Source organism: Somniosus microcephalus, chromosome 1 (assembly GCF_052327205.1).
Source record: "Somniosus microcephalus isolate GS21.2 chromosome 1, FLI_Smic_1.0, whole genome shotgun sequence".
Taxonomy (NCBI): Eukaryota; Metazoa; Chordata; class Chondrichthyes; order Squaliformes; family Somniosidae; genus Somniosus; species Somniosus microcephalus.
The window spans coordinates 91,881,122-91,908,822 of record NC_140987.1 but is presented as its reverse complement, the minus strand read 5'-3'; the positions used below and the strand labels follow the sequence as shown (position 1 = coordinate 91,908,822).

General features: G+C 44.7%; 1 pseudogene; it reads left to right on the top strand.

Annotated features, from left to right (window-relative positions):
• The window catches only part of LOC147124233 (uncharacterized), a 178,413-nt pseudogene extending 151,590 nt beyond the window's left edge, over positions 1-26,823 (top strand).
• The last annotated feature ends 878 nt before the right edge of the window (positions 26,824-27,701 follow it).

Sequence of the window (27,701 nt, the reverse complement as noted above, 5' to 3'; positions counted from 1 at the left end):
AGACAAAAGGCCTAGTTACAAGCTGGCATTTGTTACATGGACAGTAATAGCCCAGTTTAAGAATAAGCTGGTGTTCAAAGCTTGGATAGGAAAATCATTAAACAGTAAAGACCGCCAACCGACCCCCAACCGCAGCAATACCGTCGGCGACCGCCCAAGGAAGAAGAAGACCCATCGCGACTCGACGACGATGTTAGCTGAGGAAAAGGAGGGTGCTTCGCAAAAACAACTTCAGCGCTGCACCCTGTGACCACGTGGTGACGAGATACCACAAAGGACAGAAAGAGTGGACCTCAAAACCCCACCAGTTAAAGCAACAGGTTTCGGATTGGTGAGCATGAATTCCTGGCCCCTCATAGCTTAACTAGTTAGGTATAGGGGGTGGGATAAGGATAAAGGGATTTTTAATGTATTTGTTTCCCTCGATGTGCCATGTGTTCCCCATTCCCATATAAGTGTAATTGCTTAAGCCTGTATTCATATCAGTAATTCTCAATAAGATTGTGTTTTATTCTGCTTTTAATAACATTTTGGTTTTCTTGCACCAAACCATTTGTCTACTCGATTTTCTGTATCGCCGCCTGTACCTAAGTCCGGTGTCTAGAGCCCAGGGGTGTGGGAGCGATTCGAACCGCTCAGAGACAGTCAGAGGTGAAGCTGACTGGGCGCACGCCAACCCCTACAGCAGTTGTGGCAGTGGAATGAGTCTGCAAATCTTCATGATCCATCCTTAGAGAGGCACGGCCATCAGAAGCACAGCTCCTCAGAGAAGTCTTCATAGGGCCTGTGCAGCCTGTACACATGTCGGGAATGGTCATACCTGGTGGGCTTCTGTCCTTTACCATGCTGCCTGGTTGTCCTGGTCTGGACGCACTGCTGCTCAACTCCTCCTTCATTATGGTGACATGGAGTGGTATGCCCATGGGGAAAGCCATCCCTTGTCATAAGTTGATCTGAGGGTGGGTTTGGGATTGGGAGAAATCAGGTAACACAATTTTTTTCTGAGAAGGGAAGAAAGCACCACAGTAACGTGAAGCGTCGGTACCAAACAAATATAAATCATAGAATCATAGAGATAGGAACAGGAGTAGGCCATTCGGCCCTTCGAGCCTGCTCCGCCATTCAATGAGATCATGGCTGATCTTCGTCTGAGATCATAGCTGATCTTACCAGTTCAGTACCCCGTCCCCGCCTTTTCTCCGTAACCCTTAATCCCCTTAGCATTCAGAAATATATCCAATTCTCTCTTGAAAATATTTATTGATTTAGCCTTCACAGCCCTCTGTGGCAGGGGTTAAAAAATTACTCGGAAGCCTGTAACCAGTCAATGAAGTTGGTGACTTCTTCAGCTCACCAACTCCTCACTTATACTTTTCTGAAATGCTAGGGGGCGCTGTTATACTGCATTTTGGTTGGTTGTAGCGCAAGGGGTGAGGGATTAACCCAGCAACTACAGGTCAGTAAGTCTAACATCGGTGGTGGGGAAACTAGAGACAATAATCCGAGACAAAATTAATTGTCACTTGGAAAAATATGGGTTACTGAATGACAGGCAGCACAGATTTGTTAAAGTTAAATAGTTTTTGACTAACTTGATTGAGTTCTTTGATGAAGTAACGGAGAGGGTTGATGACGGTAGTGCAGTTGATGTTGTGTATATGGACTTTCAAAAGGCGTTTTATAAAGTACCACATAATAGACTTATTAGCAAAATTGAAGCCCATGGTATTAAAGGAGGAGTGGCAGCATGGATACAAAATTGTCTAAGAGACAAAAAGCAGAGAGTAATGGTTAACGGTTGCTTTTCAGACTGAAGGGAAGTATACAGTGGTATTCCCCAGAGGTCGGTACTAGGATAAATGTTCTTTTTGATATATATTGATGACCTGGAATTGGATGTACAGGGCTTAATTTCAAAGTTTGCAGATGACATAAAACTCGGAAATATAGTGAACAATGAGGTGGATAGTAACAGGCTTCAGGAGGACATAGACGGATTGGTGAAATGGGCAGACACATGGCAGACTAAAGTTAATGCAGAGAAGTGGAAGAATGAGGTGAGGCAATATAAACTAAATGGTATGATTTTAAAGGGGGTGCAGGAACAGAATGTGTACGCACACAAATCTTTGAAAGTGGCAGGACAACTTGAGAAGGCTAATAAAAAAGCATAGGAATCCTTGCCTTTATCGGGCTGGATTTTGTCAATGGAGGCGACTTGGAGGCGGGACTGCTGCTTGTCGTGTCAATGTCCCGCCTCCATCCTCACCTGACCATTCGGAGGGATTATCCCCTGATTGAGCTTGTTAAGCCTGCCCGGCGGGCTCAGCAGGCCAATTAGGGAAGAAGTCACTGACAGATCACGTCAACGTCAGACGTGCTATCTGTCAAGAATTCTTGAAAGAAGGAATGACAGTGTTTGACAGCTCTGTGAAGCTGTCAAACACTGACATTCTCTTTAGTTTGATTCGTTTTTGTGGTGAGGACTGAAAAAACATTGTAAAAAAGTAAATTTCAGATGGCTGATGGATCGGAGGGAGCCATTACCTGAAATTGACAAGGTGGATGTCCGCTCTCCCGATCCAGCACGGTTAAAGGCTACAGAAGTAAAAAAAGGTAAGTGAACACTTTTTTAAACTTATCACTCACTTTGCATACTTACCACTCCACACTTGCACCCATCACTCACATCTACACCTTACTTCCAGGTGCCTCCGACCACCAGAGACCTCCTCCACGTCTCCTCCAACCCGACGGGGTTCTCCAGGCAGTTAAAAGGATTAAAAGCCTTTCCCGCCTCGAGTAGATGGGACCCAAATCTGCACATCCTCCAGCTTCCTGGCAAAAGGGCACGGAGGCGGGATGGGGGCTGGTTTGCCACCCACCCCCAATTTCTCTGATTTTACGTGCTGTCCCGCCTCCACGTCCGCCTCCTTGGGGCTTAGAAAATTGAGCCCATAGAGTACAAAAGCAAGGAAGCAATGGACCCGACCAGGACCCCTCTCAACCATATGGTACTCATGCTGCCAATGGCAGTGATTCTGGCTATACTGTAGATGGGATCTCCTGTTCTGGTGACAGTTCTCACCTACAGTACACAGCATCTAAAATGTGCTGCCATTATAAACCTTTATAAATCAACGGTTAGTTCCCAGCTGAAGTATTGTAACAAAATCTGGGCACCACACTTTAGGAAGGATATCAAGGCCTTAGAGAGGGTGCAGAAGAGATTTACTTCCTGTGAGGAGGATGCCGAGAAACTCCAGTATGATTTGGACAGGTTGGGTGATTGGGCAGAAGCATGGCAGATGCAGTATATAATGTGGATAAATGCGAGGTTATCCACTTTGGTGGCAAAACAGGAAGGCAGATTATTATCTGAATGGCAATAGATTGGGAGAAGGGGAAGTGCAACGAGACCTGGGTGTCCTTGTGCACCAGTCACTGAAGGTAAGCATGCAGGTGCAGCAGGCGGTTAAGAAGGCAAATGGTATGTTGGCCTTCGTAGCGAGAGGATTCGAGTACAGGCGCAAGGATGGTTTGCTGCAGTTGTACAGGGCCTTGGTGAGACCACACCTTGAGTATTGTGTGCAGTTTTGGTCGCTGTATCTGAGGAAGGATGTTCTTGCCATGGAAGGAGTGCAGCGAAGATTCACCAGACTGATACCTGGGATGGCAGGAATGACATATGAGGAGATTGGGTCGATTGGGCTTATACTTGCTGGAGTTTAGAAGAATGAGAGTGGATCTCATTGAAACTTACAAAATTCTAACAGGACTAGACAGACTAGATGCTGGAAGGATGTTCCCGATGGCGGGGGAGTCCAGAACCAGGGGTCACAGTCTAAGGATAAGGGGTAAGCCATTTAGGACAGAGATGAGGAGGAATTTCTTCACCCAGAGAGTGGTGAACCTGTGGAATTCTCTACCACAGAAGGCAGTTGAGGCCAATTCATTAAATATATTCAAGAAGGAGTTAGATATATTTCTTAAGGCTAAAGGGATCAAGGGATATGGGGAGAAGGCAGGGACAGGGTACTGAATTTGGATGATCATCCATGATCTCACTGAATGGCGGAGCAGGCTCGAGGGGCTGAATGGCCTACTCCTGCTCCTATCTTCTATGTTTCTATGTTTCTATGTTACTTGAATGGTACCAGGGATGAGGGACCTAAGTTATGTGGAGAGACTAGAGAAGCTGAGGTTGTTCAGAGAAGGTTTAGAGGAGATTTGGTAGATGTGTTCAAGGGTTTTGATAGAGTTAATAAGGAGAAACTGTTTCCAGCAGGAGGAGGGTTGGTAACCAGAGAACACAGATTTAAGGTGTTTGACAAAAGAACTGAAGCGACATGAGGAGAATGTTTTTTACATAGCGCGTTGTTATGATCTGGAACACATTGCCTGAAAGGGTGCTGGAAGCGGATTCAATAGTAACTTTCAAAAGGGAAGTGGATAAATACTTGAAGTGGAAAAATTTGCAGGGCTATGGGGAAAGGGCAGGGGAGTGGGATTAATTGGATAGCTCTGTCAAAGAGCCGATACAGGCACAATGGGCCAAATGGCCTCTTTCTGTGCTGTATCATTCTATGATTCTATGATTCTATGATATATGTACTGTTGAAAAGATTCAGGAAATTTATGTTTAGCACAGTAACAGTGCATAGGCAGTGTAGTGCACAATACGCGATTTTCCTCAATCGTTTTCAGCACAATAACTGCATAACAATGAGGCACCTGCCGAGGATTGTGAGGAATTTCCCCCTCAGTCTCTCTTCCTCCAACCCACCTCACACTGGTACTTTTCACCCTCTCCCCTGCCAAATTCAATCTGTTAGTCTCTCTCCACCCAACCTAATCCAAATTGGTACTCATCTTTTACCTAACATTCATGCTGGGCCTCTTCCCTCCCACCATCCATCAAGCTATTCCGCTGCTTCTTCAAACCTTCAGTTCAAGCTTACACATGTTTCCCCAGTTCATGTTAGTATTTTCTTCCATGTTGGCACTCTCTCTTCCCACTCCCTATAATTTAATGCTGACATTCTCCTTCCCCTCCCCAAAATTGCCACTCTTAGCTTCTTCAACCTCCTTCTGCCCTGCATTTGACTTTTCCCTATCTCCTTCATTGCCGTCTATTAGCCATCTCCTTTCTCCCCTTTATCGCCTGCTCATTGCTCCCATCCTTGTCATCTGTTTACCCAGCTTCTTTGCAAGCCAATACCTTCTCCTCCCCTCTCCGCTTCCCTTCCATGCCATCTATTTCTCTCTTCACTGCCATATAAGACCTGTTGATATTCAATGTCCCCTTCATTGCCTTCTATTCCCCTCCCTTGTTGCCAGCCATCCCCTCCCCATTCTGCTCTTACCTGAGTGCGCTGCCAATAGAGCTGACCAGGACCCCTCTCAACCTTGTGCCACTCTTACCACTAATGGCAGTGATTCTGACTGTATACTGTAGAGAGGACCTCCTGTGCTGGTGACAGTTCTCACCTACAGTGCACAGCAGCTAAGATGTACTGCCATTAGCAGCATTAAGGAAAGAGGGACCCTGGCCCATCTGTTAGCAGTTGAACTCAGGTAAGAAGGAGGGGGAAATGGGAAAGAAAGGAACAGCAGTACTTAGGGGATTGGGCCCAGTCCACACTGATTATTTTCAGCACATGTTGACATGGTGACTGGGCTCCAAAACTCTAACCGTGAAATGTTACTGCTTGGAATGTAGGAAATTGCCTGCTGTCAATTACTGTTAAGGCCTGCACATGAATAATGACCACTTAGAAGAGGAACCATAAGAGAACCTGTGAAACGGGGGCAAAAATTGAATCAACATCTTCAGTAGAGGAAGTCAGAAAATTGGCAACAAAAATAAATGCAATTGTTTAAAAAAAAATCCACAATCCTTGTAGGCCCCTAATAGATGGGCCTTAGAGACTATCTTAACTTGAGCAGTGAATTCTGGGTATTCTTCCACCCAAGCAATAGAGTATTACAATTCACTCAGAACTGTACTGCTCACGAGTTACAAACCTTACACAGTTTTAAAAGGGCTGTCACCATTATTGGTAAGATATTTTCCATTTCAACTTGGGTGATATTATTGGATAGGATGTGTAAATGATAGTCCATCCTCAAGATTCTTAAAAGTATCACTAATTTATGTCTGATGATAATCAGGACGCCTCACTTGCTTCAGTGGTTTTTATAATTGACATATTCTTGGTTGAATTGGCTGATTGTTTATGATTTTTTGACCAACAGCCACCATAACATCAACTGATTATTAAGAATGGCTATTATCTCAATGTATCAACTAAAACTGTTCAATTTATAGATCGACACATTGAAACTCACACATTTGAAGTCAAATGCTGAAGATGTTTGCTGATTTCCACTACTAACTTGCAAAATCCTGTGAGAGTATAAAAGTGACAGCTGTTGACGATTCAAAGCATTTCATGATCAATGATATTGCTCCAACAAAAGAACAGCTTTTGATGATTCATGGAAATTCAGGCCTCCTACTTAAATGTAATGTGGGCTGGAAAACTTCCATCTTCAGCTTTCATTGTTGCTCTGAAACAAGATGTTACTTCTTTTCTTTAAAGTGAAGAAACACTTGGATCTTGCTGTAACAGCTCAGTTAAGTTTTTCCTTAATCTGTTATGCCTCAAGGCAAGCCTGCTGTATTACATCTGTAGATTGGTTAAAATAGAATTGAAAACAATTGCAACCATGGCATAATACGCCTTGCCATAAGCCATGCATTTAGAGTCAGATCGAAGTTGAGTGCAGGTTTCAGCTTTGAATTTGGCTTTTGGGGGTTGTACTACTTTGGTATTTGTGAAGCTGAACCTGAAATCTAATTAATTCACCACCTGCATCTCTCAGTCTGCCATAAAACACTCCTTTGCTCTACTGCCAGGGAAAACAAAACTACACCTGCCTCGGTAGCAACAAGGATCAGACACAGACATGGGCACTGACCCCAGGCAATAGGATTAACATTTATGAGTTAGCTCTCCTGGCACAAGGTTTTGCCTTACTGGACCACTTATCAGGAATCCGGACATCCAATTCGTGATCCGCACTTAAATTTAATTGCAATTTGGGCACGAAAAGCACTCCTATCATGCAAACCTCTGTTCTGGGAGCACTGGCTTGTAAATATTACCCCTATATGTATCATCACCATGTCTAAACATAATACTACCATGGGAAACATGTTCCAATACTACACACCAGGCAGCTGGTTGTTCTTAGCTTTTTCTTCCTTCATTCACCACTTCCCATCATTTTTTCCCCTTTGCTCTGTTACCGTGCAGGCTATTTCTTAACTTGCTATTTTTGTTCACAACAAAAAGCATTTTCCATGCCCTACAATCTGAAGCCAAAATTATGTCTGCTGTGAGTGGGAGTAGCACGCCACAGTTATCCTTTTAATTATGTTCTTCCCCACAGGACATTGCTCAGTCTGTCCAGCATGCACCTATGTCCACCATACTGCTAGTCCATAACATTTGATTTTTTAACGAGGAACATGATCGCACAGAAGCAAAGAATACAATAAATAATCAGCAATAACTTGCCTGTCTCACACAATATTGTCTCAAAACTGTCACAAGAGTAATTCTGTAAAGTTAAAGGCCTAGAAATTTGGGGGATTAGTGCCAGCCATTACCGCCCAATTCGGGGGGAAAAATGTCAGACGCTGCACCTTCACCTGCTTCCAGCGTGTCCTGCAGTGACTGCCATTTTCAGCAGGTCGACAGCACAGCCGTTGCCTGCGCTCACTGAAAGTATCATAATTAGTTGGAGCATGACGTCAATTGGCGTGCAACGCCCGTACATCCATTTTGGATATTGCCGCTCCTCTTACTGCCCTCTCTAAAGTGCAGCCACTAAAAGCGCTTCAGCAGCATTAACAGCCATGAGGATGCTTCAACTGATAAATATAAGACAGCCAAAACTCTCCACGTAGCAGTGTTTATATTATTCACAAGCTTAGGTCTTGAGAGGTAACCCTTGAGATTTGTAGATACAGTTTAATTGTTTTTTTCGGTGATTTGCTTATTTGAAACTGTCCTGGCTGAAATTGTAATACTGAATGTAACAAATGGGAAGATGCAGAATATTGCAGGTGATTAGTTCTGAGTGACTAGAAGAGTGAGCTTGAGGTTTGGATTAGGAATCACCTATGATGTTCAGTGTTTTGATTTCTGAAATCTAAAGTGTGAATTCAAATTGTTGAAGTTATCAGATTATGAGCACTTTGTCCTCAGCATGGAATAGTAAAAAGTCCTCAATTGTCAGACCCTCCTATGCCAGTGACTAAAGTGACCTCAGCATATCAATGAAATTATGACAACAGTATAATGGTTTCAAAAACTACAAAGCGCTGGATTTGATTGTTCCTGTCCTACATCTTTTTCTTCCTGCTACATGAAAATTTAAACAAGCATTTAAAATAAAGAGCTTTGCCTAGTCTCTATTCCTTTAGAAATGAGCTGTGTGGGTAAAGTGATAAGGGAGAGTCCTTGAAAGCATTACATGGGCCATCTTGTCTCCATGTCAGAAAAAACACTGAATGCTGCATGCCTTCTTTGGCGCTATGAAAGGCACAGACATCCGAGAATTAATTTGCCCTGGTGTACACCCACCCCCTCCCCACTTCTCTTCCGATCCCATAAAACTCGAAGCCCGATCAAAGCACAGACTACACCGGCGCAGTTGACAGACTTCCCACAAACACATAAACAATTTCCTGTAACATTGATTGCTAAGCGGCTGGCAGTTAATATTGTTGTAACAAGTATGACGCCTGTTCCGTACAAGGCCTATAGGTTTGCTTGTTTTGTTCCCCGTTCTTCTTCACTACAAGCGGGACACAGACACGACCTTCGGCCTCCTGCTGAGCTTAGCACCAGAAATAGAGCTTTACACTCTCTGCACAGCTGATGTTAATTAGCAGGCAGAACCAAAATACCGCTAGCCTTGGCTGGCAATGTTACCTGAAGGTTTCCCGCTTACTGGAATTTCAAGGCCCAAAACTTTTAGGGGCTGATACTATGGTTCCAGGGCACTGTCTGTGCTAGCAATGAAATCAGCTAACCTGCACAATAATGCAAGGTTAAATCATTTAAATATTTGAGAGGTGCTCCTGGTGCATAACGTGCTGGGAGCAACATGGAACTCGGTGGCTGGAAAGCCAGGTGCAAGAAGCCTCAGAAGAGCTGATGTCAGCTGCCATTTATTTTATTTTATTGTGCTGGGACAACAGTCCCATTGAAGAAATAGCCCATCAAAGTCCTGCAGAAAGGTGGGACAGCAAGTAAGGGTGGCACTATAACAAGGGAAGGGCCATCTGACAATAAAAGGTTTAACTTTCCAGTTAAAAATGAGTACTCAACAATTGGAGTGCTGCTAATGTGCTTCAACTGCATTATATGCAGACCTTCTAATGTTAGGGACTTTATGTATCTTGTGTACGTTTTCTTCTGTTCGTTCCTGGGATGTGGATGTCATTTGCAAGGCCAGCATTTATTGCCCATCCCTAATTGTCTTTGAGAAGGTGGTGGTGAACCACCTTCTTGAGCTGCTGCAGTCCATGTGGTGAAGGTACTCCCACAGTGTTATTAGGGAGGGAGTACCAGGATTTTGACCTAGCGACGATGAAGGAATGGCAATAAATTTCCACGTCAGGATGATGTATAACTTGGAGGGGAACTTGGAGGTAGTGGTGTTCCCATGCACCTGCTGCCCTTGTCCTTCTAGGTGGCAGAGGTCTTGGGTTTGGGAGCTGCTGTTGAAGAAGCCTTGGGGAGTTGCTGGGGTGCATCTTTTAGATGGTACACACTGCAGCCACGGTGCGCTGGTGGTGGAGGGAGTGAAAGTTTAAGATGGTGGATGGGGTACCAATCAAGCGGGCTGCTTTGCCCTGGTGTCGAGCTTCTTGAGTGTTGTTGGAGCTGCACTCATCCAGGCAAGTGGAGAATGTTATGAATCTTATGATCCATGAAGAAAGACTCAGGAAATAACACTGGATGGCCAGCTGGTGGCACCGTCCAAGGAGTACAAATACTCAGGCATAGGCCCAGTTTTCCCAGGACATTTTGTAAGACAGGAACTAGTGAAAGATAACTAGACCTCCATGTTTTGAAACAAGTTGATTAAAGCCTTGCTTTATACTCAAACCAAGTGTGTAGTGAGTTTTATTACGTCAGAGAATATTCCATCACATGCCTTACTTGTGCCTTGTAGATGGTGGAAAGGCTTTGAAAAGTCAGGAGATGAGACACTTGCTGCAGAATACCCAGCCTCTGACCTGCTCTTGTAGCCACAGCATTTATGTGGCTGTATTATGTTCATAAATAAATAGACGTTTTCATTATGAACAGCTAGCTTGAGCTAGTCATTTATTCAGCCATGTGGACTAGTGTACAGGTATCCATCTTGACTACTGCCTTGTGGGTAGCCCACTACTAAACATACTAAACATACAGCTTCACCTAGTGTACCATTCTAGAATGACATGTTACTGATCATTACATCCCCCTTCCTTAGAGGTTAAACAAAATCAATATCAATCAATCATAACGACATAAACATCTTCACAACAGTCAACACATTTTCAAAGCTTTACTTTATGAACTCTAAGCTTTTCATTCTTTTATTATAGTTTTCTTTGTACTCAGGCTTTTTTACTTCACGTGTGGATCTTCTCAGCACAGGTAAGTCTGATGTGTTTTCATGAGAGCCTGTATGTGTGTTTGTGTTAGATTGTTCTGGTGGTGAGTGACAAGATTCAGTTGCGGCATTGTCATCGATTTGCTCTTGGATAGTTTCTTGTGTTTTCAGGAGGGAACGGTGGTTCCTCCTGAGAATCTGTCCTTCCTCAGTTCTAATGGTGTATGACCTTGGTCCTACTTCCTCAAGAACTGTAGCTTTCCTGTTCCATGCATTTGGATCCTCAATCCTGACAACATCATCCCTTGTCAATGGTTTCAGAGTTTTTGATGACTTGTCATAGTGTGATTTCTGTTTCAGCTTTAACAGTTGAAGTCTCTGTCTTAGTTCCTTACTCTGCTTTTCTTTTGCACAGCAGGGTAGCGTGGTGCACAACTTGCGACCCATTAGGAGTTCAGCAGGTGAAGAACTACAGTCTAAAGGGGAGGCTCGGTAGCACAGCAGGGCGAGATAAGGATCAGACTTACTTTCTGTTGCTTTCTTCAGTAGCTGTTTGACAACTTGAACACCTTTCTCTGCCTTACCATTCAACTGAGCATACAGAGGACTGGATGTGATATGTTGAAAGTCATAGGGCTAAAAATTCAGTTGGGCGCCATTTGGGGCGCCAAGCTCGCCTGGGCGCCGGAATTACCGCTGCGAGCGGAGCCACTTGCGCCATCCAGATATTCAGTTTCTGCGCCCCAAATGGAAGCGGGCCGCTACTCGAGGCTTCCCGCGCCCCGCTTGGGGCGCTGAAACTGAATATCGGCACGCTAAGGGCCGCAGCACCACAAGCAGCGGCACGGCACGCTGCGGTATTGCAGGCCTTCCTCCCACTGTTAAGGGGGAGGTGCCTGCAACAGCGCGAGCCCCGCTCGTGAGTGCCGGCAAATGAGCCCGGCACCAAGGAGAAGTGCCGGGCTCTCGGGAAACAGCCGGCAATGCCGGGGGGGGGGGGTTTAGGAGGCCGGGGACGGAGGTGCTGGCAGGCGGCCGCCGAAAAAGCGGCCGCCCGCACCTCCACCTTAACTAGCGCCACTACCGCCTCAGCTAGGCCCCTGTGACCCGGTCGCAATTTGCGACCGTCGCTAAAGAGGTGGGCGCGACCAAATATGGTCATCGGGGCGGGAGCGGGGCGCTGCGCACACCGATGACGTCATCGGTGGCGGCGCAGCGCTACAGGCTAACGCCGCCATTAGCGCCCCGCTAAATATCGCGGTAGGTGTGGCTAGTGGCGCTAAAGCCACAGAATGCCTTCTTTGGGCGCAAACTGGTGGCGCAGCCCACTGAATTTCTAGGCCATAATGTGTTGCAAACTGTTGCCACTCCTTACAGTTGAAGCAAGGACCATTGTCGCTAAAGGCAATCCTGGGAATTCCATGTCTGGCGAAGATGGATTTAACATGCATTATGACACTGCTTGCTGATGTGCTTGAGAGCAGCGCCATCTCAGGATAGTTAGAATGGTAGTCAATCACTAGTAAATAGTCTTTACCATTCAAATGAAAGAGGTCCATACCAACCTTTTGCCATGGTGCTGTTGGTAAATCAGCTACTATCATTGGTTCCTTTGCTTGCTTGTTTTGGTGTTTCTGACATGTCTCACATTCGCCTATCATGTTCTCAATGTCCTTATTGATGCCAGGCCAATAAACAGTGTCTCTTGCTCTCCTTTTGCATTTTTTAATTCCGAGGTGTCCCTCATGAATCCTTTTGAGCATGTCTCGACGTAGAGCCTGTGGAATGACTATTTTGTTCTGTTTTAGTAATAGTCCACTTGCGACACTCAACTCTGACCTGATGTGAAAGTACTTTGGACAGGAACCTATTGGCCAACCATGATGAATGTTCTCTATTACTGTTTGTAACACTGTTTCTTCTGCTATTTGCTTTGATTTTGTGTCTGATGTGGGCAGCGCAGCAGTGACCATACTCACATGAACATCTACGTCTTCCTCAGTAGAGCTCACATGACTCATTGTGGGTGCTCAGGATAGTGCATCTGCTAACACTGTGTGTTTGCCTGGTGTGCAGATCAGTTCAAAGTCATATCTTTGCAGCTTCATCATGAGTCGTTGAATCCTTGGAGACATCTCATTCAGGTTCTTTTTTATGATGGCAACCAGTGGGCAGTGGTCTGTCTCAACTGTGAAGGTGGGAAGTCCATATATGTAGCCATGGAACTTTTCTAGTCCAACTACCAAGCCTAGACATTCCTTTTCAATCTGGGTGTAGCGACACTCAGAATCAGTCATAGACCTGGAGGCATAGGCAACAGGCTTCCAATCTTCACCCTCTGCTTGTAGCAAGACCACGCCTAGGCCATCTTTTAATGCATCCGTTGACACTTTGATTCTCTTTTTTGGGTTAAAGAAGATGAGTACAGGTGTGGTTGTCAGCACTGTTTTGAGGTTCATCCACTCTTGTTCATGTCTTTCTGTCCATGCGAACTCACTTGTTTTATGTAGCAAGTCTCGCAGACAGGCTGTCTTGGCTGACAAGTTAAGAATTAACTTTCCAATGAAGTTTATCATCCCCATGATGCGTAGCACTCCTTTTCTGTCAGTGGGTCGGGGCATGCTGAGTATGGCATTTACTTTTTCCATATCTGGCTCTATTCCTTTACCAGATAGGTTATCTCCTAGGAAAGTGACTTCTTGGAGGCCAAACTGACACTTGGCTTTGTTGAGCTTCAGTCCATTCCGGCATATGCTCTGCAGCACTTTAGTCAGTCTCTCATTGTGTTCTTTCAGTGTGGAGCCCCAGATGATGATGTCATCAACATAGACCCGAACTCCTTCCAGACCTTCAATTATGTGTTACATCGCTCTATGAAAGATTTCAGATGCAGTTATTATCCCGAAAGGCATTCTGAGGAATCAATACCTGCCAAATGGTGTGTTGAAGGTACAGTATTTGGTGCTCTCTTCATCCAGTTTTAGTTGCCAAAATCCTTGTGAGGCATCGAGCTTTGTAAAGTATCTGGCACCTGACATTTCACTGGTGATTTCTTCTCGCTTGGGAATCTGGTAGTGTTCACGTTTTATGTTTGCATTTAGTCCTTTTAATCCATGCATACTCTTAGATCATTGTTCTTTTTCTTTACACATACCATGGAGTTAACCCAGTCTGTTGGCTCTTCGACTTTCTTGATGACTCCTAGTGTGGTCATTCTGTCCAGTTCTTTCTTGAGCCGGTCACGCAGGGGTGCTGGAACTCTCCGTGGAGCATGTACCACTGGTAGAGCATCCTCCTTTAGCTGGATCTTGTAAGTGAATGGTAGAACTCCAAATCCTTTGAACACATCCTGGAAATTACTCACTACAGAATCCATCGAGTCATCTGGTCTGCTTATGGCGCAGTTTATACGGTAGACTCTCTTGACCAGTTCTAAGTCCTCACAAGCTTTGTCACCTAGTATTGAATCAAGTCCTTCAGCTACAAGAGAAAACATGAGATGATGCACTTTGTCTTTGACTGTCACTTTGAGTGTGCATACACCTAAGCTATCTATTTTCTGTCCATTATAGTTCTTCAGTAGTACTGACTTTTTCTGTATTTTGGGCTTTTCTTTCATATTTTTAATGTCACTCATACTGATTAAGTTTGCTTTTGCCCCAGTGTCTAGTTTCAATGTAACTAATGCTCCATTTACCTGCAGTGGCATCATCCATTTGTCCTCTTTTACTGCATTAACTTTATGTTCAGCATTGTCCATTCCTGAGGGCTGCACATTATCTGTATCCTTTTTGATATTGTCACATGACACCATTCCTACAAAAAATGTCTCACTTAAATCAGTGTCCTCAATCACATTGACTTGTTGCCCTTTCTTTGTTTTTACTTTTGAAAAGCATTGTTTGGCAAAGTGATTCTTTCCATTACATTTTGTGCACATTTTCCCAAACGCTGGGCATTGTCTTGACTGGTGCTAGTAACCACAGCATTTACAATTAAAAATTCCATCCTCCGATTGCTTTGCATTTCTGTTCTGCCCATGTTTCTTCCCTTTGTAGGACACAGCACCGACAGCAGCACAGTCATTCACTACAGTCGCATTATTATTAATTTCACTGAAAATCTTTGCGTGCTTCTGAGCTAGTTCACTGGCATGGCATATTTTCACAGCATCCTCCAATGTTAGTTCGGTTTCTCTCAACAAACGTTCCCTGACCTTTATATCATTAATACCAAACACAATCTGGTCACGAGTCATGGATGATTTCAGTTCAGAGAAATTACATGTCTGTGATTTCAGTTTCAGATCGGTCACAAAGCTATCAAAAGTCTCATTTTGCTGCTGTGTCCGTGAACGGAACACGTACCTCTCATAGGCCTCGTTCTTTTTGGGAGAACAATGTGTATCAAACTTCTTTAGCACATCGCCCATTTTTTCTCTGTCCTCTTCTTGATCAAATACAAACGTATTAAAGGTCCCGGCAGACTGGAAAACTGCTAATGTAACACCCTTATTTAAAAAGGGCAGTAGACAGAAGGCTGGAAACTATAGACCGGTTAGCCTAACATCTGTGGTAGGTAAAATTTTGGAGTCCATTATTAAGGAGTCAGTAACAGGACATTTGGATAATCATAATTTAATAAGACAAAGTCAGCATGGTTTTATGAAGGGGAAGTCATGTTTGACAAATTTGCTGGAGTTCTTTGAGGAAGTAACATATAGGGTGGTGAACCAGTGGACGTAGTGTATTTAGACTTCCAAAAGGCATTTGACAAGGTGCCACACAAAAGATTATTGCTTAAGATAAAAAATCATGGGATTGGGGGTAATATTCTGGCATGGATAGAGGATTGGCTATCTAACAGAAGGCAGAGAGTTGGGATAAATGGTTCATTCTCAAACTGGCAATCAGTAACCAGTGGTGTTCCGCAGGGGTCAATGCTGGGTCCCCAACTCTTTACAATCTATATTAACGATTTGGAGGGGGGGACCGAGTGTAACACATCAAAGTTTGTGGATGATACTAAGATGGGAGGGAAAGTAGTGAGTGAGGAGGACATAAAAAACCTGCAAGGGGACATAGACAGGCTAAGTAAGTGGGCAGAGATTTGGCAGATGGAATACAATACTGGAAAGTGTGAGGTTATGCACTTTGGCAGGAAAAATCATAGAGCAAGTTATTATCTTAATGGCAAGAAACTGGAAAGTACTGAAGTACAAAGGGATCTGGGGGTCCTGGTGCACGAAACTCAAAAGGTTAGTATGCAGGTGCAGCAAGTGATTAAGAAGGCCAATGGAATGTTGGCTTTCATTGCTAGGGGGATAGAATATAAAAATAGGGAGGTATTGCTTCAGTTGTACAAGGTATTGGTGAGACCGCACCTGGAATACTGCATACAGTTTTGGTGTCCATACTTAAGAAAGGACATACTTGCTCTCGAGTCAGTACAAAGAAGGTTCACTCGGTTGATCCTGGGGACGAGGGGATGGACATATGAGGAGAGGTTGAGTAGATTGGGACTCTACTCATTGGAGTTCAGAAGAATGAGAGGCGATCTTATTGAAACATATAAGATAATGAAGGGGTTGGATCGGGTGGATGCAGGGAGGATGTTCCAGATGATGGGTGAAACTAGAACTAGGGGGCATAGTCTTAGAATAAGGGGCTGCTCTTTCAAAACTGAGATGAGGAGGAACTACTTCACTCAGAGGGTGGTAGGTCCATGGAATATGCTGCCTCAAAAAGCTGTCGAAGCTACATCATTACATAAATTTAAAACAGAAATAGACAGTTTCCTAGAAGAAAAGGGAATTAAGGGTTACGGGGAGCGGGCAGGAATTTGGACTTGAGTCTAGGTTCGGATCGGTCATGGCCCTGTGGGTAGCGGAGCGGGCCCAGGGGCCGTGTAGCCTGATCCTGCTCCTGTTTCGTGTGTCTAATTCTGTTAGATTCAGGAGATAGTCCTGTCATAGTGGATTGGCGGTTAGGATCAGATCAGCCATGATCTTATTGAATGGCGGAGCAGGCTCGAGGGGCCAATTGGCCTACTCCTGCTCCTATTTCTTATGTTCTTATGCTCTTATGTAAATACCTCTATCGCCTGCGGGCCTGCAACCGTGATCAGTAATGCTATTTTCCTTGCGTCTGGCTTCGTACCGAACCCGATGGCAGCAATATAGAGTTCGAATTGTTGTTTGAAAGTCCACCAATTGCAGTCGACATTCCCCGTGAGTTTCAAACCCTCCGGTGGTTTCAAATTCTCCATGTCGCGTTTCACAATATTCAGCAGATATTACCAATCCTGGTACCATGTTATGTTCATAAATAAATAGACGTTTTCATTATGAACAGCTAGCTTGAGCTAGTCATTGATTCAGCCATGTGGACTAGTGTACAGCCATCCATCTTGACTACTGCCTTGTGGGTAGCCCACTACTAAACATACTAAACATACAGCTCCACCTAGTGTACCATTCTAGAATGACATGTTACTGATCATTACAGGCTGGTCCAGTTAAGTTTCACTGGGTCAATGATGACCCCAGGTTGTTGATGGTGGGTGATTCAGTGATGGTAGTGGCTTTGAATGTCAAGGGATGGTGGTTAGACTCTTGCTTGTTGGAGATAGTCATTGCCTGGCCTTATGTTGCGCGAATGTTACTTGCCACTTATCAGCCCAAGCCTGAATGTTGTCCAGGTCTTGCTGCATACGAGCATGGACTGCTTCATTACCTGAGGAGTTGCGAATGGAACCGAACACTGCAATCATCAGCGAACAAACCCACTTCTGACCTTATGATGGGGGGTAGATCATAAATTAAGCAGCTGAAGATAGTTGGGCCTAGGACACTGCCCTGAGGAACTCCTGCAGCGCTGTGCTGGGGCTGAGATGATTGACCACCAACAACCACAACTTTCTTCCATTGTGCTGGGTATGACCCCAGCCAATGGATTGTTTTCCCCTGATTCCCATGACTTCAATTTTACTAGGGTTTCTTTTGCTGTTGCAATGCCTGGCCACATTAGGCACTGAGCCCATCAGACATGGGGTAGGCTTCAAGTATTTATATCTGATAATATGGAGCCTTGGCACAACATTATCAGCCCCTGTGATACCTTTATCAGAGTACTTAACTCCCAGCATTTCTTGCAGCCACAGAGCTGCTCTCTGTATTACTGTGCCATAATTTCTAATTTTATTAAATTCAAATCATAGATCTTATTAGCTCATAATTTCCTGGATATTTTTGGTGTAACTAAGGAGTAGGAGCAGCATTGTGGCATTTATTTTCTGAGGAAAGTTGCATGTAACTAAGTTATGTCAGTTTTATGTGTTAATTTACCACCACTCTTGTTATGTAATTAGGTACTGCAGACTAGGGTTGCACGTCTGGTTGGACGTATAGTTGGAGGTTTCATCACATGATCTCTAGCTTCCAACCACACCCGCTCCCACACTCTCGCCATTGGTCATCCAACACGTCCATTCTTCTGACGCACTACCTTCCCTCACCAAGTGTAAACGTACAGACTCTTTGTTACTCGATTAGATGATTTTTGAGTGCCAGTCAAACAGCCAATTTTCCAATCTCCAATATTTTTACAACTAATAAATGAAAATGCTCAAAGAAAATGAAAACAACATACATTTTTTTATGCCCCTAATTTTTCTCCTGGGTTGCTCGCAGCAGTGTTCTGGAGACTAATCTTTAATTCCTGGAGACTCGAGGCCAATCCTGGAGGGTTGGCAACCCTGCTACAGAATGTACAATGAAATCCTGCCAATCTGATCGTCCTTGGTTAATGTCACCTTATTTATCATCAAATAAGGCAAATCACAGCATTTCATGTATGCTTAGCAATTTCTTAATCATCATGATTTGAAGGAAAATAAAATGCACATAAAAGCTCTCCTGGAAAATTAGTGTATGTGAAATAACATTAAATACCTCTGAAGTTGTCCCTTCCCTTTTTGGGTTAGTAGATAAGAATTAGGAGCAGGAGTAGGCCATAAGGCCCATCGAGCCTGCTCCACCATTCAATAAGATAAAGGCACTGTTATTACAAGGCATGGATACTCTAAAACACCATGGGGGAGAAATTGGCTAACCCCTGAAAATGGGTGTGGGGATCACAGTACGCGATTTATCGGTGCCCGTTCATTGCGTTGCAGGCAGCATGGTAAATTCGAACTGCCTGCTGTTTTACATGATTGCTGCATGCAGCCAGCGCTGTTTGTTAGCTGCACGCATCAGCTGGGGGCAAATATGCCGAGTGGCTCGCGCAACTTAAAGGCAGCTTGATCCTTTTAAAGGAGAGGTGCATTGTGGCTGCAAGAAGTGATGAGAGTTATTTGAAAAGTGAATCTGGGCAATGATACTTTGAGCAATGGCTGAACATGCGAGAGAGTGAGCACCAAGGTTTTAAGACACGACACTGGAGGTCTTTGTGGAAGAGCCAGATAGAAGGAGAGACGACCTGTATCCACAACAGGGGGCAAGGGGCCCTCCAGACATATGCTCAGGAGGCAGTGGGAAGAAGTAGCAGCAGAGGTCAATGCCACAAGTGTTGCTCCAAGAACATGGATGCAATGCAGAAAGAAGTTTAACGATCTGACACGAATTGTCAAGGTGAGAGTGTTCATCTTGAAATAGCATATCCTATCAACTAGCCTCATCCATTTCTCAATTCACTGCACCCCCATCATCCATCTAACAACAATCTCTATCAATCAGTGCTCAACACTTCAATTCATATGCTTTACCTCATCCTCATATACGTAGCACTGTTGAAAGCCTCGCACCTACAACTCACAGGTCAAACATACTGGCAGCTGTTCTATCATGACTGCCCCATCACCCAAACATATTACAGGACACTCGCTTCCCTCCTTTTTGCAGGAGAAGATGGCACATAACAGCAGGCAGCAGCAAAGAACTGGAGGAGGACAAGCACGCCTGCATGTTTTAACCCCCATGGAGGAGACAGTGCAGGCCATCATGGGAAGGGGCATCACTGAGGCCGTGGCCACTGGTGGGACTGAAGCGATCGATGAGGTGGATATTGTTGTGTCCGTGTATAATAAGACATAGACTGCAGGAGAAACGGTACAACAGGTGTTTACTCAATGTGGCTCACAGTGGAACTGCCTGTACAGATTACTACTTAGTGCTATATACAGGTGTGGTCACTGCCGGTACTACAGTATACATGAGCTGTAAAAAGTAGTTCCCCCCCTTAAAGGTATATACATTACAATTCCTCCCCTTTTAGATTAATAGTACCATAACACTCATTTAACAATTAAATATCAAACTAATTACAATAAACACTTTTAACATACAACATTAGCTGAAAATAGTCTATTTATATATTCAGTCTTTGGGGAGGCCTCCTGATCCTTTCTGGATAGCGCCTTTCCCGAGTGTCTTGCTCTTGGTGCGGAGGCGATTCTGGCCCCCTGTCGTCGGTTGGTTCATCAGCTTCCGATGCTACTGTTTCTGGGGTAGATGCGACCTGTACGTCGCGTTCATCATCAGGTACGTATGGGCGAGGCATGGGGTTGACTTGTTCCTGTGACTCTAGGATCTGGTCAGCATGGCGTCTCACGATGCTCTCCCCAATGTCCACTGTGTACATTAGTGGGCCCTGCCATGTGCATATCGTTCCTGGCTGCCATTTTTCTTTTCGGTAGTCGCGGGCCAAGACTGGTTGCCCTACATTGAAGCTCCTTGTTGGCTTCTCATGGATGTGCTGGAATTGCTTACTTTCAACATCTCTTCATACGTTTGGTCTGAGCAAATCCAGGCGAGATCTTAACCTTCGGTTAAAGAACATCATGACTGGGGCCTGGTTGATGACTGCATGTGTCGCATTCCGGTAGGCGAACAGGAAATTGTCCACCTTGTGCTGCAGCGGAATGTTGTCATTGTACATAGCCTTTATTGCCTTCTTAAAGGTTTGTACGAACCTCTCAGCCAATCCATTTGTGGCTGGATGATACGGGGCGGATGTGTAATGCCTTACCCCATTCTTTTTCACGAACCTCCGGAACTCTTCGGACACAAACTGTGGTCCGTTGTCGGAGCAAATCTGTTCTGGCAAGCCATTCCTGGCAAAAATGGTCCGTAGGACTGCAATAGTTTTCTCCGTGGTGGTGGAGGACATTTTGATGACCTCAGGCCATTTCGAGTGCGCATCCACGGCTATTAAAAACATTGAGTCCATGAATGGACCAGCAAAATCAATATGCACCCGTTGCCATGGAGATGAGGGCCACTCCCATGGGTGTAGAGGGGGCTGTGGTGGTGCATTTTGGACTTTCTGGCATCCTGAGCAGCTCTTGGTCAGGTCCTCGATTTGTTTATCGATTCCCAGCCACCACACATAAGCCCTGGCTAGGCTTTTCATTTTTACCCCTCCCAGATGACCCTCATGAAGCTCATTGAGCACTCTATCCCTTAACTTGGGTGGAATTACCACTCGGGATCCACACATCAAGGTCCCCCGGCACACTGACAGCTGTTCTCTCCTTGTCGAGAATGCTGGCAACAGTGAGTCGCCATGTGCTGGCCATCCCTTCACCGTCAAATCATATACCTGAGACAGTGTCGGGTCATTTCGGGTTTCCTTTTCGATACAAGCGTCAGCATATCTAATCCTCCTTCTCTCATCCCACTTCTCCCTCATCCCACAATCTCTTCTGACTTAGAAGCTGCAAATGATGTAAGCACGCACTTCTTACTTTCTCCTCTCTCCGCACCACAACCCAACTCTAATCCCTTTTTCATTTCAGATACCCAAGAACTGAAGCCTTCACAATCAGTGGAGGAAGAGGAAGAAGACAGTGAAGATGACAAGACAACGCCAGTCGATCATACACCCGCAGCCCAGACACAGAAACTGCACGTATTTTAAAGGCTAGGATTGAAGAGGGATCTGCACAAGGTGAGACACCGGGCACAAGTCCGCAGGAGCCAGGGTGGGGGGAAAGGATAGCACAGGTGCCAGCTCGCCGGAGACCGAGGTTGCACATTAGTTCTGCTGCAGAGGACTCAGATGAGGACTTTGATGGGCCAGGCTATAGAAGAAGGCATAACCAAATGCTTGGTGCACTGAAAAGCCTGCCAGAAAACTTGTGCTCAATATCCAGGAGCATGGAGGAGTCCAGCACCAACTTGGGACAGGGCATTGCACCGAGTTTGGAGCCCATCTTTTCCAACATGGAACAGGTGGTCAGCTCCATCAGCATACCTGTGGAACCCACCATGATGTAGCATCTGATGGCCAATGTCACAGTTTCCATTGCAGCACAAACAGTTTTCATCAAATGTCTGAGTGCTGTAGTGAAAGCTCAGACTGCTGCTTTGCAACCTCAGACTGCTGTCATCGTGGCTCTGGATACTACTGTTCAAAGGGGCTTCCAGGGCATCACAGCAGTCCATAAATCTGTTCTCCAACAGATCAGTAGGATTACTGAGGGACCGCCCTGGCAGATTGGCAGTGACTCCATGGAGCATGACCCTGCTTTCTTCTTTCAGGATGACAGCATTCGTGCTCCCACCACTGCCACTCCGCCTGTGCCCTTGCTGTTGTCTGTCAGGCAGCCAGCCCAGGCTGCTGCAGCCGAGGCCGAAATAGTGCAGCCTGAAGCCAGGCCTTCTAGGCCCTGAGCTGCTCGAGGTCACTCTCCAAGGCAATCTGCAGTCTCCTCCATTGGCGATCAGCAGCCTTCCACCACCCCTGTTTCAGCCACTGGGGAAGCACCTCAAAGGAGTTCTAGGAAAGGCACACGGAAGACAGGCATGAAGCGAATGCACTAGGGTGATTAGTCCATTTTTCTATGCATTATGTCTTGATTGAATTTATAAATTTGGATTGGAATGTGCATTTTCTGGTGGATTTCATTTTTTTGATTTTGGAAAGAGCACGATGTGACAGTCAGTGTTAGAGGAAATGTAGGAAGCATGGGACTGTTGGTGAATGGTGGGGTGTGGTTGAGGTTAATGGTATCGCTCATTAATTATTTCATCACATAGAGCCCAGGCAGAAAGGGGCTGTCTAAGTTGTAGCCTCCTTTCCTCTTCCTCCTCCTCCAATTCTTCCTCCTCCTTCCTTTTCTAGCAGATTGTCCTCCTCTGCGTGACCTACCAGGCCACCCATGTCTGGAAGGAACTCGTTTCAGCACAAGCTTTTAAATCAGCAAAAAAGTACTTCAGCATCAGCCAGACCACTCCCTGTAGACTATTGAAACATTAGGTAAGTATAGAAAAGCTCTAAAAACACATACAATTGCACCAGCAGGCAAAAGAAATAATCCAGCAACTAGTTAAGTCGTTCACGATCCCTTTAATTAGCGCTGGTGGGGGTTCCTTCACGATGTTTAATGTTGTGTTCATCTGTACAAGGCTAAGACAGGGCATAGGCTGGAGCGTGGAGCTCGTAAATGGCAGCGCTGGTGCCAAGTCAGCATTGCTCGCTGATTGATGTCATAATCTGCCTGCTCTGCATGCTGCCGGCAGTTGTTAGGTGCGGCCGCAGAAGCCCCGTTACCAAGGAGCCCAGCGCACTTCCTGTTGGAAATGTGTGCACGCATCTCTGGCGCCATCTTCCACTATTAGAAGGCCACATAGCGCCTAAAAAACAGGTGCTACAGAACCCAATTTTTCACCCCCCATACTTTAAGTTCAAAATGTGAACAAATGGACGGCTTATGTGACATTTGTAAGCCAACATAATTTCTTACAAAAATTATTTTAAGAACATTTCCCCTGAGTGTATGGTAATAACTATTCAATCTATTCGCGTTCTGACCAAAATGCATCAAAAAGATTTTACTGAATAATAAGATAAGGATGCGATCAATACGCTTTCATCTGCTTTGAACTTTTCTCCAAAAAGACCATCAGGACCTGATGCTTTACCACTCATATTGCCACTAATGGCTTTCTAATCTGATCTTCAGTAATGTTAGAGTTTAAAACCCCATTTACTTCATTATGTGAACATAAATCAAAGACAGGAGACATTGCCATGACCTTATGCTACATTATTTATTAGTGTCTATAACATCCTGGTTTAAGGTTTCTTTCAAATAACTCCTCTTGTAAGATGATTATAGATTTTTAGGCTATGAATATTAGTGTATGACTGATACATGCATAATTCATGTTATATATATAATATTCATTCAATTGAGACAATATATTATTTAACTGTATATGAGTGTTATATCCCAACAATTTTGATTCTGCCTGTTTTGGTCTCCAATAAACATAGGCCTCTGATTGAATGAGACTTGACCAAGATGAGCTGAGAAAGGTGAGGTTGGTTTTTCAAGGGAAATGGATGTAAATATTATCTCTTCCAAATGTTATCTACAATGGTGCTTTTGTTATCACCACTGAAAAGAACATAGCAACATAGTACTGTGAAGAACAAGATAGCAACATTACTCTTCAACCTGCAATTTTAGCATGAACTGTATAAACTAAAAGAAAGACTTAAATTTACATAATGCTTTATCATGTGCTAACGTGCTTCAATTACAATGAATTACTTTCAAGTATAAAGGCTGTTTTTATATGGGCAAACATGGCAGCCATTTTTCAAGTAACTGATATCCGGCAAACACCTATGAGGGGAATGACCAGTTAATCTGTGAGTTAAGGAAACAATGTTCTTTTCTCTTCGAATATTGTTCATAATAGTTGATTCTGACCCCTGTAACTTCAAAACTGTTCTGTCAACCATAATTACAATTTTGTAAGTGACTTTCTCTCATCAGGTTTCCTTCTGAAGCTCAATATGATAAGGGGAAATCCAAGATGACCCTTGGGCACACCAATGACATTTTGATTTTAATATGACCACAATAACTTTGAAACTGTTCAATATATCAATATCATATCTTAGAGGTGGGTACATTTTCTGAGGTAGTGCTCCCAGTGCAACATAAAGGGCTGCAGTTGCAGCACGCATTTAAAGGGAAGATTTAAAGTAAATGGCCAAATATGCAGAGCAGAACATTTCTGGCTGGCAAGAGTCTTCAGTTGGCAAAACATTTTTAGTTAGCAAAATTTTCATGTAGCGGAAAAATAAATGTGGACGCAGAAAAAAAGAGTCTCTGGGAGAACGGTGGAATGATATATTCAAGTATGTAAATGACAACTAAAACCCATGGTGCACTGTAAATTATTTATATTAGATTGTTTCAAAGTGTTTATTACAGTTACAGAAGAAACGACAGTGAAGAAGTTAAAATACAATGGTAATACTTATAGCATAGTCAGTTGAAGATTGATACAACCTGTTAACATTTACAAGGTTTTGAGGTGATTGATCTCAAATGGCCTGGCTACCACTTGAATGTGTCCAGTTTCGCTCTGAGTGCGTTCTAACATCCATGCTCCAAGTCTAGGCTTATTTACATTAAAATACAGCCTTATTCCAAATATCCTTGTTCCCCGGGAGGCCTCCCATCAGTGGTGATCTTTGGCCTAGAAATTCGGAGGTTTAGCGCCACCCGTTACCGCCAGATTCATGGAAAAAAGTGGCAGCCGCCCCTCCGCCTGCTGCCGGCGATGACAAAATCTTTCATTTTATTAACTTTTCGGTTAGTTAGTACAGTCCAACTACAAGATGTCTCCAGATTGTTGCTATAGAGATAGCAATAGATCCTTTAATCATTTTTTTTTCTTTCAGTACTTTTACCTAACCACAATCAATCACAAGATCAAAGGCTGCTGCCAGTTTACTAACAGTGATCACATTCCAGTACAACCAAGATGATTAAACAAACAGGATTATCTCAAATGTTCAAATTTAAGACACCAAACCACATCAAAGTTGATGCCCTGTACTGAACCAGCTCGCCCAGATAGCAACAGTATTCACGCTCTCTGACACTCAACACAACTCCAAACACATCAATTACACTCAACATTAACTCTTTATCATTAATCATTTAAGAAATTTAGAAATTACAGTTTTTTTTACATGTGAAAATCTCATGTCTGGAATTAGAGACCTCCACATAATTTACAATAACCAGAATTTCACTGCGGCCACAATAAAAGTCTTGTTTTCACAATTTTATGGGTTGATACCTCATTAACTCTAATTCAATTCAGGTCAATATCTTAAACTGAACACAGATAAATGACTGCAAAATAATTGAATATAACTGAAGTAAAAGTTGGCCTTCACAGCTAAAGAAAGGGCTAAACATTAGGGTACTTTACGCTACCTATTAACGGCAAAATTTTGCGAAAGTATGGTGGCTGCCGCGGGTCCCGCGGCATCTGCCATTTTCCGAGGGCCGGCTGCGCTGCCAGTAAAAGCGATGGCCATGGAAATTTAAATTTAAGTGTGCAGGGAGTGCTGCTGGATGCTTACAAGGCCTCGGATGGTAAATAAAGGCCTGTGAGAAGACAGGAAATGCTACAAATACTCAGCAGGTCAGGCAACATCCGTGGAGAGAGAAATAGAGTTCACGTCTCAGGTCAAGATGCTGCCTAACCCGCTGAGTATTTCCAGCATTTTATACTGTCATTTCAGATTTACAGCAGCCGTTCACAGAGAGAAGAGGAAGATGCAGAAGAGGAAGATGCAGATGAGGAAGATGCAGAAGGAAGGATGCAACCCAGACAGCCCCTTTCTGTCCGGAATATCCGGGATGGAATGATCCACCTGCGGTACCAGTGACCACAACCCAGATTTCCCTTTCAACATTTGTCCCACACCTTACCTTCCCTCCGTTACTGACCATCACAGCATCCTCTTGGCCACGATGCTGAAATAAAAGCCACCACAAAGCAAACTTTCCATCCAACTTTATACATCTATCCATGCAATATGACATCAAGATTGGCAGCACGGTGGCATAGTGGTTAGCACTGTTGCTTCACAGCGCCAGGGACCCGGGTTCGAATCCGGCCTCGGGTGACTGTCTGTGTGGAGTTTGCACATTCTCCCCGTGTTTGCGTGGGTTTCCTCCGGGTGCTCCGGTTTCCTCCCACAGTCCAAAGATGTGCGGGTTAGGATGATTGGCTATGATAAATTGACCCTTAGTGTTAGGGGGATTAAATACGTGGGGTTACGGGGACCGGGTGGGATATGTGTCGGTGCAGGCTCGATGGGCCGAAATGGCCTCTATCTGCGCTGTGGGGTTTCTGTGATTCTGTGTGATTCTGTGAAGATATCAACTCACCACCCTTATGCATTCACTTAGTGACTGTCTTGTGTGTGCCTTTGCCTATCCTATTGATGTCATGCAGTGCTAACCCAGTGGCTGCAGCATGGCTGGTGGAAGGCTGCTGACTTTCATTGGGGGACACTGCAAATGGCCTTGCTGGTCGACCTTGAGGAGCTGGTGGCTGGGAGTGTGAAATCGAGTGATGGTGTTTCTTCTTCTTCCTGTTCTTCTTCACTCTCCTCTCCCACTTCTTGGCCAACCAGTGGCTGGGCAGGCTGCATTTCTTGGGTGCGTAAAATGAGGAAGGCACAAGGATGCAGTTGTGGTGAGGGGAGAGCGGGAAAATAAGAGGTGGATGCAAGAAGGAGGATAATGTATGAGGATACCAGCACCTTGTATCCTTTCAGCTCCATCGCTGGCGAAGGACTCAGCCATGCCCCTGCCAAGAATGGCCAGCATCGTCTCCTCCAAGGGGGTGAGGTGACGCTGGGAATCGGAGGTGTGCCTCGTCATTGGTGCAAATTGTTGGTAGGTGAGTAATTAGGGGGGAGTCATGCATTGAGCAGTGTGTGAGGCTAGTGGTGCAGTTGGTAGGAGACAACTTTTGAAGATATATTCACTGACCTTGACCGGTGGTCTGAGGTCACGAAGCTTCTTTGGGCACTGGAGCCAGATGGTGGGGCCGACACTGCTGGCAGTGACAACCTCAATGATGTGGTCCCACAATGTTCTTTCTGGAGGGCCTCCTGGCCCCTGTGGGTAGAGGACCTCTCTTGTAGTGCTGACCCCCTGCACAAAGCTGGGGTGCCGCGGGCGAGGCC